The following is a 6,985-nucleotide window of genomic DNA, read 5'->3' as shown; positions in this document are numbered from 1 at the left end:
CCAGGCGTCAGTTGGCTGACGTTCACCACACAGGGCATGGTGTTTTTCACTGCGCTATCATTATAGGGGAGATCAGCACTTAGCCCCACGTGGGTCCCCTCTTCCAAGACTTTTCTTGGGGCTCTTTCGTCTTTGTCAGAACTCCAGCCTGCACCTGGGCCAGCCAGTAAACATGGGACTGGCCCCACGGACGGGCCTGGTTCTCGGTGTCAGCTCTCAGACTCCCCCGCCTCAGGTGACGAGTCTCATGTCTGGCGGTTTTAGAACCCACCACCCTGCCCGTGACATCACGCGGCGACTGTTTCCTGTACAACCATCTCACACTAACCGTGACGCCCGGCCTTTGGCAGAGACCCCCCACGACCGCCCAGCGTGAAATACTGAGAAGGCGGATGGGGCGCAGGGGGAGACTAGGGCTGTGTCACAAAAGGTCTTCACAGTTTTACCCCTTTCTCCTTATTTGACCTGTCACGCCCCGCTGAAAAGAAGTCCAGCTCCTCAGCCATTTCAGAGGCCTCTTGATTTCCACCCTCCTTATTATTTATCGCTCTGTCTCCAGCATTTCGTCTGCCCCCTGAGCGGCCGGGCTTCTCCAATGGGGACTCCTCCCCAGGGAGCGTGGAGATGAGACCCAGCTCCACCTTAGATGACACATCCCAAAGCAAGAGGCTCACTGGGTGAACCCAAGAAAGTGCTCGCTGGTTCTTCTCCCAAGGAGCAGCGTTGCAGGCACACGGGATCCTTCCCTTGGCTCAATAACTCGCCCCAGCAGGATGGTAACTCACTACCAGCGCTTTCACATGCCAGCGTCTGTGAGCAGCCTCAGGTGTCTGTACTCTGCTGCCCTCTCCTGGATGGAATCCATGCTGCTCCTCTGTGTGTCATTGGCCCTACACTGCTAGCAGGTCACGGCGATTCCCCTTTAATTCAGCAGCGGGAGGCTGTGCTCTTGGAGCAGATGGATCCAAGCTCTAGCCCAGGGGTTGGCAACCTGCAGCACACGTGCCAAAGGTGGCACACGAGCCGATTTTTACTGGCACGCTGCTGCCAGCCGGGGTCCCGGCCGCCAGCCCCATTCAGCCCACTGCCAGTCTGGGGTTCTGTCCGCCGGTGTAGTGTATTAAATGTCTCCCCATAGGAATGTGCTACTTGCGGAGCACCAGGACTGGCAGCCGTAGGTAGTACACCGTAAGTAGCACATTCCTACGGGGAGACATTTAATACACTACACCCGGGTAGGGAAAGCTGTGCCTCTCCGAACAGCCCACCCCCTATCCACCCCCTCCCACTTCCCACCCCCTGACTGCCCCCTCAGAACCCCCCACCCATCCAACCCCCTGCTCCTTGTCTCCTGACCGCCCCCTCCCGGGACCCCCCACCCAATCCGCCCCCTGGGACCCCACCCTCCATCCAAGCCCCCCACTCCCTGTCCCCTGACTGCCCCGACCCCTATCCACCCTCCCAACCCCTGACAGGCCCCCCCGGGGCTCCCACGCCTATCCAAACACCCCTGTTCCCCGTCCCCTTACCATGCCGCTCAGAGCATCAGGACTGGCAGCTGTAAGTAGTACACCGTAAGTAGCATATTCCTATGGGGAGCAATTGAATACACTACACCTGCCCTCCACTGACTGTCTGGAGTTCTCAAAATATGTTCTCGCAGCCCTTATCAACAATTACACTACTATCAGCTTAAAAACCTGAAAACTTCGTCTATTACAGTCATCGTTAAAACATGTATAATGTTAATAAATACATTGGTTTGATGAAACAAAGTAGTTACTTATGTGCCTGTGCTTAATTTGTGTTTTCGATGATTTACCTTCTAACAAAATCTCGCCTGTCTCGCACCCCCAGAGGGTGTGTGCACCCCAGGTTAAGAACCACTGCACTAAACTGATACGCTCTGCATTTTAATTTAATTTTAAATGAAGCTTCTTCAACCTTTTAAAAACCTTATTTACTTTACATACAACAATAGTTTAGTTCTATATTTATAGACTTATAGAAAGAGACCTTCTACAAATGTTACACTGTATTAAACTGGCACACGAAACCGTAAATCCGAGTGACTAAATGAAGATTCGGCACACCGCTGCTGAAAGGTTGCCGACCCCTGCTCTAGCCCTGCTGTTGCTGGGAGGTCTAAGTGGTCACAGCCCAGTGACAGGGGAAGTTCTAGCTGGATTTGGATGTCTTACCTCAGCTACCAAAGGAGGCGCTCCCTTCCCTCTCAGCGAGGGCCCCATCTTCTCCCTTGCCTTATTCTGGGCCACCGTTTGTCTCCATTGTAGCCCCCCGGCCTTCTTGTGCCCTGGGGCGCCTTTGATACTCCCCCCCACTGCACCTTACTCACTAGATTTCTTAAGTCCCTCCATGTTTGCTTTCCCGAGGCCTGGCCCTGTTGCACGGCTCCGTTCTGTGACTCTGCACCCCACACACGCTCCCAAGGGCTCCTGGCTTCCCCACTATTTGCAGGGGCTGTTTGGATCTTTAGCTGCCCGCCACTCCCGTGTGTGGCTCTGTTACTTTGGATGTCTGAGCATTGGCATCTCTTGGGCCCGGCCCCTTCATCCCTCCAGTGTGGCTCTAAGCAAAAGGACTAAAGAACAACACGGACGTTGGACTGCTGCTAAACTCACCCCTACGTGCCCCATATCAACCCCCGTGGCAGGCTCGAGATCATCCCTTGGCCTCCAGTGTTCACAGCCCAGGGCCTGAGTCTCTCCTGCGCAGCACCTGGCGTCATCGTGAACACCTGTGCAAAGTGAGGGTTGGAATGGCCACACGTTACCTTGCACCAGCGTAAATGACGAGGTCCCGGGCCCGGCAGAATCAGGCCCAGGGACCCCCAAGACACTTTGCACAAGTGACTGGCTCAGCCCCCCTACACCCCTTGGGATCAGGATCACTATCCTAGTACTACTGGAGGGAAACTGAGGCAGTGCATGGCGAAGTGGGCTGCCCCCGCTCAGCGGCCGATCCAGGAACAGAATCCAGCTACCCTCACACCTAGGTCTGGGCCTTAATCACAAAACCACCGGGTCCCCTACAAGGCTTCCAATCGGCTGTCTGTGCTCTGAGCTAGCCCGGCCTTGCCCTGCCCTGTTAGCTGAGCGCAGCTGCGGGAGGGGGTTTCTTGATCAGCCTGGTGTATCGATTACTTGATCAAGCTCCATTAATAGAGTGATGTCGGGCTGACAAACAGCTCGGAAGAGCCCCCCTCTCCCCCGCCCCGAACTCCCTCCCTGCGAGCTGGGGCGTAACCTCTGCTCTGCCCATCGCCAGCCTCCGTGCTTCCACCAGCCCGGCCGGAAACCTTGGCGAAGGGGGAGCGAAGGTGGCTGGTCTGTGTGAGTTGCGCCCGCCCCAGAAGGCAAATCAAGGCGTGGCTGCACCCCCAGGCTGGAGAGAGAAGCAACCCTCAGCGCCCACCACCAGAGGCTGGTCTTTGCCCCGGGTGCTCCCTCCTGCGGGCTGCTGCCCCGTGTGTGAGCAGCGGCTCTGGGCCCGGGCAGCCGCCCCGTTGCACAAGTCGCTCTCTCTGTGCAGAGCCGCGAGCAGGGCCAGGGGGTATCTAGCAGGAGCACGGGTTTCGACCGGAACACCGGGTCGAAAAGGGACCGTGGCGGCTCCGGTCAGCACCACCGACTGGGCCGTTAAAAGTCCGGTCAGTGGCACAGCGGGGCTAAGGCAGGCGCCCTGCCTTGGCTCCACGCAGCTCCCGGAAGCAGCAACATGCCCCTGCGGCCCCTACATGCAGGAGCCAGGGATGCTTCATGCGCTGGCCCCGCCCCGAGCACCAGCTCCGCAGCTTCCATTGGCCGGGAACCACAGCCAATGGGAGCTGCAGGGCAGCACCTGAAGGTGTGGGCAGCACGTGGAGCCCCCTCCCGCACCCTGAACCCCTCATTTCTGGCCCCATCCCAGAGGCCACACACCCAGCTGGAGCCCTCACCCCCTCCCGCACCCCAACCCTTTGCCCAGCCCGGTGAAAGTGAGTGAGGGTGGGGGAGAGCGAGGGAGGGAGGGAGAGGGGCTGGAGTGAGTGGGAGCGGGGCCTCAGAGAAGGGGCGGGGTGGGGTGGGGCTTCGGGGAAGGGGTGTTCAGTTTTGTGCAATTAGAAAGTTGACAACCCTACAGGGAGGTCCCATCTCAATGGGCTGCAGCCGGGCTCTGGCAGGGATGGGCAACCACCTGCAGAGCTGCCGGGGGGCGGAGGGAGAATCGCTCACAGGCGGCATGAGCCCCCTAGATTTGCCCCCTGTGGCCTGGGGCTCTGTGCTCACAGCCAGGAGAGTGTCTCCCCCCTGCCCGGGGCCTGTCGTGCAGCCTCGCTCCTGCTGAGGGGAGTCCACCAATATCCATCCTCCCCTGGCGTGGGCCCTGGGCAGCTCCGGCTTGACGCACACGGTGGGCCCAGCCAGGGCCCCCGTGCCCACACACAGTCCCTCAGTTGGGGTCCGGGGCCTCTTTCCAGGGCTCCCTGCCCCCCGGGGTGGGTGGGATATGTCCAGAGCAAGGACCATGGGCGTAAGGTTGTTACGGGAACAGGGGATGGTGCAGTAATGGATGGGAGGCGGGTTGAACCAGGGCCCCCTGCAGCCATGGGCTTGCCTGACCTTGCTTTGCTGGGAGGGCGATCCCAGCCCTGTGTCCTGCGAGGGAGGGGGAACCCCGGGGGCTGGGTGAGAAGCAAAGTACGTTCCCCGCCTGGCCCACCGCAGAGGGGCCAGGGTCCAGGCAGATTCCCTGGGCTGGGGGAGCGGAGCCATGTGGCCCGGGAGCTCCCCAGGGGCTGGGAGCAGAGAGGTCGCAGGGCCGGGTGAGGTGCAGATGGCCGGAGAGAGGTGGCCAGGCAGGGCTCTAACGACCGCGCTCTTGTTACGAACTCAGACCAGGTCAGTGGTGTTTCCCACCATGTTTAATCATCAGAGCCTCACAGTTCTCTAAAGGAGCCGCTGGCCAGGTGAGCCGCCAGGCAGGGGCCAGCCGATAACAGACAGGGCCGTGCCCTCTGGGGGGCTCCGCACACGGGGTCGTGACTCTGCGTCTGGCCAGCTCTTGGCAAACTCCGCAGGGGCCTGGCCTGGCTCCAGAGCAGCTAGTGCCCCCTAAACGCAGCCTAGGGGGTGCATTAACAACTGCCAGGCACCTTAGCCCCACAGCAGACCATGGGTCTGCTCCCCCACCGTAGCCCCCCAGGAAACGCCCGAGCCTGGTGCCTGGGCTTGAGGCCAGCCTGGCAGACACTTGGGCACACGAGATATGTGCTCCGTCTCCCGGGGCATCCCTACCGCATGCGTTTGGCCCAGGCCCTCGCCCATAAAGTGCTTCAAACTCAACCTACTTTCAGTGCTGGCTGCGGCCTGACCTGCGAGGCCCCTGACACTCCCTCCACCACCCCCGACACCCAGAACCCCCACCCTGGGCAGCTGCCCCCAGGCCCAATGACAATTGGGTGGAGGGAGGACCTATGTCCTAACTGGGCTCCTGTCACCCACCCCCCTCCTGATCCAATGTGAGAGAGACCCCACCCCTTTGTGCGTTGTCGAGGTGGGGGGGGCACCTTTGCCCCTGTTCTACACCCGGGCGTGCCGTCGTTAAGCCGACCTAACCCCTGGTGTAGACGTGGCTGGGTTGGTGGCAGAATTCTTCCGTCAACCTAGCTACTGCTTCTGCGGGGTGGATTAACTACAGAGCTGGAAAAACCTCGTCCTCCAGTGTAGGGTGTGTCTGCACTACGGACACTGCAGCTGCGGCAACCTCTGGGGTGCAGACTCGTCCGTAGACTGCCTGGCGCAGGAAATGCAGTGCTGTTATCGAGACCCTTGCTCCAGGTTCCACCTCCTCAATAGTAGGGCAGAGAAGAAATGGGAAAGGTCCAGAGACGGGCCAATGAAAGTAGGAAGATGCGCATGGGGGTCGGTCTGGGAGGGAGAGGAGAGACGGGCTATGGGGTTTGAAAAGGAGGAGAGAGGTGAGCAGAGCCTGACACAGAGAAGGCTGGTCAGGCTGCCTGCTTCTGCAGGTATTAGCAACAAATGTAACATGGTAGCGAAAATGCCCTTAGCGGAGTATGATTCACCTGTGGAACTCGCTGGTGCAGGAGATGGAGCAGATAGCACCAACAGTGAAACCAGCTGGAGTGGAAATTCCACGGGCCCTCGGTCCACCTGGAGCTCAGGTTCTGAGCAGATCCCCGCTGGGAGCAGGAGAAATTCTGCCCATTGGTGCCCTAGGATTGCAGAACCAAGCAGGTTGCCTGCCTTCCTCTGCAGCAGCCATTATCAGCCGGCGCTGGAGACGGGGTAGGGGGCTGGACAGACCATCAGGGGATGCTGAGCCGAGAGACCAGTTGAGAGCACCTCCACGGGGCTCTGAGCAGCTCGCCAGGGATGGGGCAGCTCCCCTCAGCTCACCCAGGGCAAGGCTCCCTCCCAGTCCAGCGGGCAGACTGGCTGCCTGGGATGGAGCCCAGTGAGGCTCTCAGTCGGATTCGTCTCTGGTCCCCAGCAGCCAGGAGATGCCCCATGGCAGGGTGGGGTGGCAGCGCCCCCTCCCACGGCTGACCCAAGGGAAGGACCCTAAGCAAGGCAGGGCTGGGAGCGTGGAATGGTGCCTAGCGTAGCCCGAGTCCAGGGGAGACAGGGCCAGGGGGGCGATGGCGTGAAAGGCCGAGTGACAAAGCAAGAGGAAAAGCAAACCAAGCAGCAGCGACCAGGGGCCGCATGCCCTGGGCCCAGGTCCCCGGGTTTGCAAAGCAATGGCCTGTGATTAGTGGTGAGTCCTGAGGCTCCCACGGCTAATGCCCAAGGAGAGACCTGGCTCCCAGGGAAGGCAGCGGAGCTCTGTCCTTGGAGGACACCCGCCTTTCTCAAATCAGCACCACCCGTGCCCCAGAAACAGCCCCCACTGCAAGGCCGGCGGCCCATGGCCAGGACTCAGCCTGGGGCTAAGGGAGACTGCCCCACGCTGCGCAATG

This window comes from Chrysemys picta, chromosome 1 (assembly GCF_011386835.1).
Source record: "Chrysemys picta bellii isolate R12L10 chromosome 1, ASM1138683v2, whole genome shotgun sequence".
Taxonomy (NCBI): domain Eukaryota; kingdom Metazoa; phylum Chordata; order Testudines; family Emydidae; genus Chrysemys; species Chrysemys picta.
The sequence above is the reverse complement of the archived record's forward strand: the minus strand, read 5'-3'. Positions refer to the sequence as shown.